Raw genomic sequence first — 10,163 nt, 5'->3', positions numbered from 1 at the left:
AAGATAGCAACTCATCACTTTCATTTTAAATATGCATCCTCTCACTATGCACCCCTGCCCCTACTAAGAAACTTTATTATGAACCAAAATACAGCATTTTAATTTCTAAGATCATTGCAACATCTTAAGTGCCCAGCCATGAACGTGGCTAGAACATAGACATTTGCCAAATGAATGAACATGTGGGAAGACTCTGTTTACAATGAATATATTTAATGCACTCTCATAAAAGATTGGAAAATGATTGCAAAGCCAATAGCTGACTTTTATAGATTCTCAAGGTTGGCAGAAAGAAAAGTCTGGGGGAGAAATGGCTTCAGAAATGCACGAGAGCTCTCTAGCCATTGTTGCAGAGGACACTCGCTTCGTCAGGCACTTAGACTCCTGTGTTCTCTTTCAGCAAACAGGCTTCAGGAAGGACTTGGGTTTTGATTTTTTTTCACTCTAGAGCTGATTAGCGAATGCTTACTTTAAAAAAAGAGAGAGAAAGTTATTCAAATGGAGGCAGTTTTGTCCCTCTAATGTACTTGTTTGTTGTGATATTCTTGCTTGATGGCTGTGTGGAGAATAGCGGCCTTACTTCATAAATGGAATGAGGAGCACCCGCCACAGTGTTAGGAGTACTTATTGCTGCAAACCTACCAGAAAGGGATGGAATGAGACTCAAGCACACCTTGTTTCCCTTACTATTGTTTTTCAGTGGGACATGAGCTGAGCTGCCCCCTTCCTGGGTACACAAAATGTTGGAAAGTGTTGTCAGTGGTAAATGCCAGTTCCAGATGTTGACTTATGTGTTACGGGGCATGTGGAAGGAGCAGGGATCAAACACTTACCTGTAAAGAGAAAGTCATACAGCACAACGATCTTTTCTATTGTGTGATGGATTAACCAGCATTCTCCAGAAAGAACAGAACAAATGCAATAGGTATGGATTAAAAAGGGAGTTCGTAGGTTGGCTTGAAGCATCACATGGCACAGATAACCAAAAAACAGCTGTCTTCATGCTGGAGAGATTGAGTACCCGGTAACTGCTCATTCTAGGAGGCTCAGTGCCTCAGTAGTCCTAACATGATGCTGAGGGCCTGCAGGATCGCTGAAGAGCCACTGGCCTTCAGTCCATGTTGGAAGACTGAGGAAACTGGGTTCTGAGAGTAGCAAAGGAATGTGCCAGTGACAGCAGAGGCAGAAGCAGAAGCAGCAATGGAGAAAATGAACTTGCCAGGAAGCACAAAGACAATGGGGAACAACCCAAAGCTTTTCCCTGGAGCCTCCCTTTATCTAGCTGTTATCAGAAGGTGCCCCTCACATTTACAATGGGGCTTCTTGTTTCAGATGATCTGATCAAGAGGCCTTCTTCTCAAATGTGCCCTTACTATGTGCAATGTGTCTCTTAGTTGATGTTAGATCTATCCAAGTTGCCAGTCAAGATTAAACATCAGGTATGAGGCAGGTGTCTTGGTACTTATGCTTGGTATTATATGGAAATTGCCTTATCTATGCCTATAGTTGTTTCCTTTTTAAATTATATGATACATTGAGAGATTTGCATTCATGGGTGTTTATTGACCTATGCCATTGTTTTGAATTAGTGTCTTAGTTCTTAATTGGAACATAACCTTTACTTCTTTTGAAAGATTTAAGGATGAAACAATAAATTCAGCAAAAACAATTGACTCATTTCATGCTTCAATGTCCAAGTGTTTATCAATTCTGCCAATAAGACTTACTTTGCAATGCATGACCTGTGAGGAGTGGTGTTTACCTCACTGAGAACCCTACATGGCAGAGTGGCCGCAGGGTTCAAGGGGTCTCTTAATCTCTACCTGGGCATCCTTGCTCAGTTTTTTCTCATGAAACAGCAGACAGTGAGATCACTATGGATCTGGTCACTACTGAAGTAAGTCTTTTCGCCAAAGCCCTCTATCGAAGATGTAGAGATGGGTGATCAAAGGGGTCTAAACTCAGGCAGAAGAGCTAAGGCAAGCTGCAAGTCATTGTAGCATGTACTAGGAAGGAGCTGTTTGCCTGAGGTCACTAAAAGGACACACTCCAAATGTTGAGGAAGTCGGGAGGGGGGGGGCAAATAAGTTGTCAGGAAAGCCAAGTGTAGAGAGAAGGTGCTAGTAAAGGAGGGGAAGACACGATATGAAAACAGCGAATTTCAGAATGTTTCTGACAAAGGATTTCTTCAGCTTTAAAAAAAGGGGAGAACTTTTAGTAGTGGGTGGAGGGTAACACACAGAACACAACAGAAAGTTGAAGACAAAAGACTGGGGTGAAAAAGAATAGAGACAAGGGCAGTAAGGCAGGGTGACGGAGGGAAAGAGTGGGCTGGGGGATTAAATTTGCATGAGCATGCATGTGGAAATCTGTTACTTTGCAATCTAATTCAAAAACAAAAAGAAAGGGAGAGGTGGGGAATTGGCATGCTTTTCCTTAGTTGAACAGACCATGCCAGAAATACACATGGGGATGGCATTCCCCCTTCTCCCTCCTGGGTTTCTGCTTTAGCTTTCACATGGCTTAGCTCCTTTGTGCCCACATTCCGTGCCCATATTTTCAGCCAGTGCTAGCTTTGATGGAATTCCCAATAGCCCTCTGCTGAGCTTGGCTCCTTGGCTTTTCTGTGATTTTGGTACCTTTTGTGGGAGGTGGTGGAGAGTCTTCTGCACACAGGAGGCATGTGGGGCTAATGATGCTGATGCTGCAAGATGGGAGGGCAGATAGCAGCGGCTGTTTGTCAAGCTGACAGCTGGAAATGAAAAGGCGAGGAGACAAAATGATCACTGGGACAAGAGCATTTTGATGGGGAGGTTGAACTGAATTACGTTAATGAGGATAAGAGGTGACATTAGGCTTTCTGTGTTTTAACGTATCGTCCTGCAGAACCAGATAAGACCTCGAAGTTGACTTAAAAGATATCAAGGTAAAAGATAAGGTCTCTAGGAAGCTTCCATGCTTGCTATCTGCACACAACATCACTTTATCAGCACCAACTTACTTGTAAGTCAAACTCCGAAACTCAGGAGCAAAAGATGCCTTTTCAGACAGCTTAATACCTTAGGACCCAATTAACCAGGGACAGGCAGAAAAGGGAGATAAAATCATGTATAATGAGATCATCAGGGGTATGCAAATGACATCTCACAGTCTGCTGATATTGTGGTGGAAAATATTTATTCGAATCATTATATTTTCATGCGGAGCATCAAAGGGCTGCCCTGGCCCAGATCACATGTAAAGTCACCCTCTGGCTACACAGGTTGCAGGTTCAGTTAGATTCCAGTATTAGAGATGTTCCACCCAGGAAGACTTGGGGTAGAGGCTCACACTACAGGAGCCTGAAGGTGCCCTAGAAGATGGGCCAGGAATCTCAGCAAACTGCTGTTGCCAGTTTTATTTAGCACAATGCTAAAGAAAGAAATTACTGAACAGAAGAGAAAAACAATAATTTCACACATCTTTAATCTTCACATTCTTGCCAGAAACAAGACTACTATCTTCCTTTCAAATACTAGGGAGCCAAGTCAGACAGGGATGAAATGGTTTGCTCACTCCTGGGTACACAGCGGAGAGCAGAGTCAGGGCCCAGTATCTGAAAGCCTGAAGCAACCTGAATGCTTCTCTGCTATGCTGTATGAATGGGTATCCCATGGAAAGGCAGGCACACCCCACATATGACCTCAGGCCAGGTATCTTGCTTCTTTTGGAGACCTCTAGTGTCTATACAGTTCCTGGCTCTTTGAACTTTAGAGGATATTACTGCTGCTGCTGCTACTACTATGCTGCTCATGCTGATTCGTGCATTATACAGAAGTTCTGCGTGTTCTGGTCTCCTCTCCTAGAGATCTTGGTCAGGTGCATCTAGGCTGTGAGATGTGCAGCAGGCCCAAGCTGCCTAGGAGCATTGGGGTTCATTTCAGGATTTTTCTGTGAGATCACCCCACTCAGTCCTTGCCTGAAACTAAATGCTATTCCTTCTCTGTGCTCTTACTATTGCCCACTTCAGATGAACTAGTTGATTATTCCAAGTGGTTTCTGTAACATCATTTTACATTCCACCAAGCACCAATGACCAAGGATAGGCTTTTGTGTTTTCCCGGTTTCGATCATTCCACTTCAGTGTTTCAGATGCATGGCAACTCTATGCCAACAACCTGCCCTGTTCTCGGTCTCAGGGTAGTAATGTTTAGGTTTTCTTTGAAAGAATCTGTGATTTTAAATGAAATGTACGTAGCTGCCAGACTTCTTGTGCTACTCCAACCCATGGAGGAAAGTGAAATGCTCTGTGTATGTGTGTGTGTGTGTGTGTGTGTGTATGTGTGTGTGTGTTTGTGTACAAGGCAGAGGTCAGCATTATTTATAACAAGCTAATTGCTAATTTCAACTAAACTAACCCAATTCTGTAAGAATTTCATTAACCCCCAAAGAAGGTCAGTGTCCCATGACCTTATAACCTCTTGATAGCTCGAAGTATAAATTGTTTCACAGTGATAATCAAACTTTAGCATGGGTTGGTAAGAAACAGACAATATTCAACCCACATCTTATTCCGCTAAACCCTTTGCGAGTCCATCTTTCCCGGGATACAGAAATCAAATTAGTTCTAGTTCAAGGTGTTTGACTTCTATTGTTGTTAATCAGTAGATCTCTCCATTGCATTCCCCAGAGAATTTGAAAAGGGAACATTTTCTGCAGCTTTACTAAAGTGCAGTGACAAACTCACAATGTATTTATAATGTATAATATGATTCTTTGATTCAGCTGTGGGTTCTAAGATGATGGTCACCACCAAGCTACCTAAAGATACATTGCCTTATATAGTCATTGTATATGTGTGTGTGCAATGCAAGTGCATGCATTCATGCATGCACATGTGCATACACTAAGGACATATAAAGTTCCAGGTTCAGAAATGTATGCAACACAACATTTCTATCTACGTTGCCATGTTGAACATGGGAGTTTCTAAAATTTGCTTGTCTCGTAACAGAAATTTTATAGCATTTAAGCAGCATCTCGCCATCACTCTGCTTTTAGACCTGGGTAACCACCATTGTTCTGTTTTCTGTCGTGTAGCCACATTGTCCTGCACTGTGCAAAACCAGCATATGTGCATGTGTTTGTTTGTGAGACACAGAGCTAGACATGGCCCACAACCTTTGCTGAAATCAATGTTTAAGTTAGTCTATGACACAACAGATTTCACTATGGTATTTCCATATGTAGACGCCATTATACGCTGTTCTTGATCATCTCCCTCCCACATGGCTCCACCCCTGTCTTGCTGGATTCCTTGAGTTGCTCTTGTCAGAGTTCACAGCCACAGGAAAAGAATCTAAGACAGTTAAAACCCACAATCTAGTAGGACGAGCGCTATGCTCTGCAGCTCCTCTTCAGCATCTGAGTCTTGGCGGCATTGCCTTGGCTCCAAGGGTTGCTGTGCTCCTCTAATTCATCTGTCTGTAGCATGTCTATCCTCTCTCTTGTGCCATCTGCACTCCAACCTGGAACTTTTCTCTGTTAGTATCCCATAGTCTGGGCATCGCCAAAATCCTGGGGCTCTGTTTTAACTTAGCTTTTACTCTTACATTTGCTCATGGCCCCTTGCAGGGAATTTCATCAAGGCACAGACTGTCTAGCGTTAGAACCTTGGTGGAAATCCCCAAACTTGTAACTCTTCTGTTTAGCATACTTAACAAGATTGCGTAGTCTGACTTCCTTTTATCACAGCTGAAGGCCCTTTTGTGCCTTTGGGGCTGACACTGCGAGGTCACCTTTCTAGGCAGTGGTTTCCAAGTAAGGGAGACCTTAGCGGCAGTCTCCACTCTGGCCCCTTCTTTTCAATCACCTTCACAGTTTTTTTTAGGCTGGAGCCTCTGGTAAGCAGGGTCTTGCTCTCAGGGCACCTCACCCCCACCAATTGCCTCACAGTACAGAGGAATGTTTCCCTTTATTAAACTTATTCTCTTGAACAATTACAGCTGTTCTTTCTGAGGAGGCTCATCTGCAACAGTTTAACTTTGCTCATGCTCTCTCCTTGGCTAAATTACCCTGTTGTTCTCCCTGGCGATCTCAGTAAGAAAACTGAACAAGAATACCCAGGCTGGCATGGTTCCTGCCTTTGCTCTCGAATTCACTCATCTGCATATTGTGAGTGTGTGGATGGGACACAAAGAGATTATCTGCAAGGCTTTAATGCAAAGGTGCTTGACCGCATCCCAGTATCCTCCTTCCTCTCCACTGGACAGTTCCTAAGCTGGCCTCTGCTCTCAGCAGCTCTGTCAGCATTTCTCTTTATTGGCCCATCGAGTTCTGCTTTTAGTACTCTAAAGACCCTCTAGACTCCCGGTCCAAAACTCCTCCAAATTTCTCCTACGATACAAACCCAATGGCCTACAAGCTATATATTCACCTAGTAATGGCAATCACAGCAATCACTACTTTCTGAATTAGTGATTTTTTATTGCTAGGGTGAAATAACTGGCAAGAAGCAGCTTCAGGAAGAAAGGTTTTATTTCAGCTCACAGTGTGAGCGTAGCAAGTCTGTTATAGCAGGAAAGGCATGGTAACATGAGCGTGTGTCCATAGTGAGGAAGCAGAGCAGGGCAGGTGTCGGTGCCCACCAGAATCCCTCATTTTCATCTTTTTAATTCAGCCTGGAACCCCAGTTCATCAGACAGTACCAAACACATTCCTTCCCTCTTTATTAAATTTTTCTGGAAACTTCCTCAAAGATAGATAATGTCTGCATGAATATTAGCCATGAATGCGGCACCTGATCACGGAGCTGCTAATATTAGAAGCTATAATTCAGAGCCTTTCAAGGATGCTCAAGCAGCTGCCTCTGCCTATCCACCATGGAGGCACTCAGCAGTATGATGCCATTGAGGTACTGGTTAACTAACATTTTCTTTATTTTTATCTTGGGGGTGAGTATGCCTGTGTGGATGTCAGAGGACAATGTGTGGGGGTATATTCTCTCCATCCCACCACGTGGGTTCTAAAGACAGCACTCTGGTTGTTCACCAAACAAGACTGCCAGTGTCTTGATCTTAGCTCTCTTTGCCTCCACAATGGTGAGAAATATATTTGTGTTGTTTAGAAGATGCCCAGTTGGTGGCATTTTTTTTTGTAGCCTCAGCAGACTGAGACAAATCTAATTACAGAACGTATCCTATTTCTAGCATCCCCGGTTAGCCAGAATCACAGAACCAAACCTCTTTTTTTTTCCACCTCTGATCCTTTGGACCTTCAAATTTGTCTTCATTTATAGCTCGATATAGGCTTTTCCATTTCTTGCAAAAACAGCTTCAAATTTTCTCCTTTTTTTGGCTGCTAGAGAGATAAGCCAGTGAACACATGGCAGTATTTGGAAGTCAGATCCTTCTGCCCATTGTAAGAGCTACTCTGTGTATTTAGGATTAGCATTGGCATACCCACTCAACTTGCATCGCCCAGGCCCATAAGGAATAAGCAGAATAAGCTGTGTGCACACAGCATGGAAGCAGAGCCACCTCTAACCAGAGCATTTATCACTGTCTACACCTGTTCTGAACTATCAACAGGAAAGTTATATTCTTATCACTTACATAGTTTTTTTTTTCTTCACTAGTGTTTGCTTCTTTCTTAACAAGGTGAGAGAGTGTTTGTAAGGAAGAAAGATTCCATCTTTGCTGCTAACATAGTTTCTGGCTTTAGTTGTTATTAATTTCAATGTGTGAAATACTCAGAAACTCAGAGATGCAAATACAAGACAGAAGACAACCTGTGATGTCGAGACACCTTCAGTTCTTTGACAGTCTCATTAAGACATGTCATTCTGTGCTGCATCCAGCATCTGGACTGGTGTTAGCAGCTGCGTCTTAACCAATAGAATGCTGCAGAGGCAATCCCCTTAGAGCCGTATGATGGAAGGTCAGGGAGTACCTACTGTGCCTCCCAAGGTTTTAACCTCTGGCCTCCTTAGCTGTGGCAAAATCAGCTGCATTGCTTTGACACCGCCATGTTGTAAGGAAGCTCAACTAGTCCATGAAGTTATAACTTACAGAGGGGTCTAGAGGTAGAACCACAGAAAGAACTAACTTTTCTTATTAGTTCTTTGAGAACTTCATACAGTTTAATGTGATCTTGTTCAATCCCCTTCTCTCACTCCTCCCTCCCGGAAAGAAACAGGAAGCTTGACCTTGATGGAGTGGAGCCAGACCAAGAAGAGAGGTATGTGAAAGACTGAGGGACATTGTGTAAAATGATTTTTCATTTACATTCTGATTGTATTCTCAAAGCATTCTTATGAGGAAGTATTTGGCAATTGCCTCGCTTTGCAAGGAATAAGCCTGGAGTGCAGGACTCAGCAAACTGTGTAGGATGAACATTGGCAGAGAACGAGCTAAAGAGAAGAATGTGTTCTCTTTGCACTAGCGATGCTTTTTGGACCACTTGCTAAGTTGGTAGATCATTAGTGTTTACTTTAAAGAACTCATTTATGAGAGTTACAAAGATAGTTATTTTGACCTCTCATGAATATTTTTGTTATTAAAATTATTTAATTCATTTAATGTTAGGTCTAGGCTAGAAATCTATTGGATGCCTCCAGGGATCTGTGGTTTCTATTTTAAAAAGCCAGGAGATGATTTGGAAGCAAGGAAAACAAGAAAATTTGGACTAACAAGACAATTGTGCTTATTAGCTCCTTTAAACAGAAATACTAAAACTTTATTAGGAAATCAGTTCAAATTATTTAGCTTCTGATATTTCTTCAGGCAAGACGCTATACAAGTTAAAGTAAAGGTTACATAGTATAGAATCTGAAATGCAAACACAAATTAATTTTATTATCCTCAAATGAACTGTTACCAGGATTGTCAACTAAATATCCGTTTCTGTGTGTAACTGCAGGAGAGCAAAGCTAAACCAACATTGTATATTATTTTAAACAGACACACACACACACACACACACACACACACACACACACATGCACGCATGTGTGTTTCAAATACAGAGACCAAGACAGTGTTCCCTTTTTATATTCTTAAGCTTTTTTTTTTAACTAAACATTTTTTTGGAAATTTTTATATATTTTACAATGTATCTTGGTCATATCTATTCCTTCAGCTTCCACTCCAACATCTTTCTCATTTCTTTTCCAATTTCATGCCTTTGTTTGTTTTATAATCCACTAAGTCCAATCAGTGCTGCCCGTGGATATACAGTTATCCACCAAGGGCATAAGTAACCTAGCAGTGCCCACTTCCAGACAGAGTCAGGTGACTCTCCCTCTCTCATCAGCCAGCAATTGATGAGCTCCTTAGTCAGGGTTAGGACACTGGGAGGCCTTCTCCTTTGTTTTGGAACTTTTAGTGCTCTTGGTCTTGTGGAGGTCTTGCATTAGCACAGATGCTGTGCGCTCTGTGTCTCACAGCCATGTCCTATCCAGAGGCTAGCCTTTCACAGGACTCTTCCTAAGTGTTATACATGCTTTGCACCCTCCTCTTCTGTTATGTTCCCTGAGCCTTGAGGGGAGGGAATGATACTTATGTTGTTCTCAGCATTTCAGCCAGAGTCTTTGGATTAACCACACCACTGCAATAAGAGCCTTCTCTAACAAAGGTTGGGAGTAGCACAAATTCATGGATACAAGCATAAATATTTAAAAGGATGTTTGACAACCTAACAACTTAGCTAAGTAACATCATAGGTTTTCCCCTAGGGCCAGAGGATTCCCTAGTTGTGGGTTTTGACCATGGTTATGGTAGCAAGCATTAATTCCATCCCATTAACCAGGCCTCAGATCCAATAATAACAGTTTTACCACTATTTTTACTAGTGGATGCATTATTGTAGGTCATTATTGAAGGGAGCAAGGTGCATTTCTGGGTAAGACCGCTGGTGTCTTTCTTCCCCAGCAGCCTCAATAGCATTTCCCAGTCAACTACTAATCAACTGGAGAATGGATAGAAAAATGTGGTACATATACACAATAGAATGTTACCCAGATTCTAAGAAATATGAAATCTAATATGATAAAACAAAAAGTACCACACTAAAGTTAGAGAAGAAAAACCAATAGAAGGAAAAGAGCCCAAGAGAAGACATAAGAATCAGAGACCCACTGGTCACACACTCAGGAATCCCATCAAAAACAAAACCGGAAGTCATAG

This window comes from Microtus pennsylvanicus, chromosome 12, assembly GCF_037038515.1.
Source record: "Microtus pennsylvanicus isolate mMicPen1 chromosome 12, mMicPen1.hap1, whole genome shotgun sequence".
NCBI classification, from domain to species: Eukaryota; Metazoa; Chordata; class Mammalia; order Rodentia; family Cricetidae; genus Microtus; species Microtus pennsylvanicus.
Note: the sequence above shows the minus strand (reverse complement) of the source record.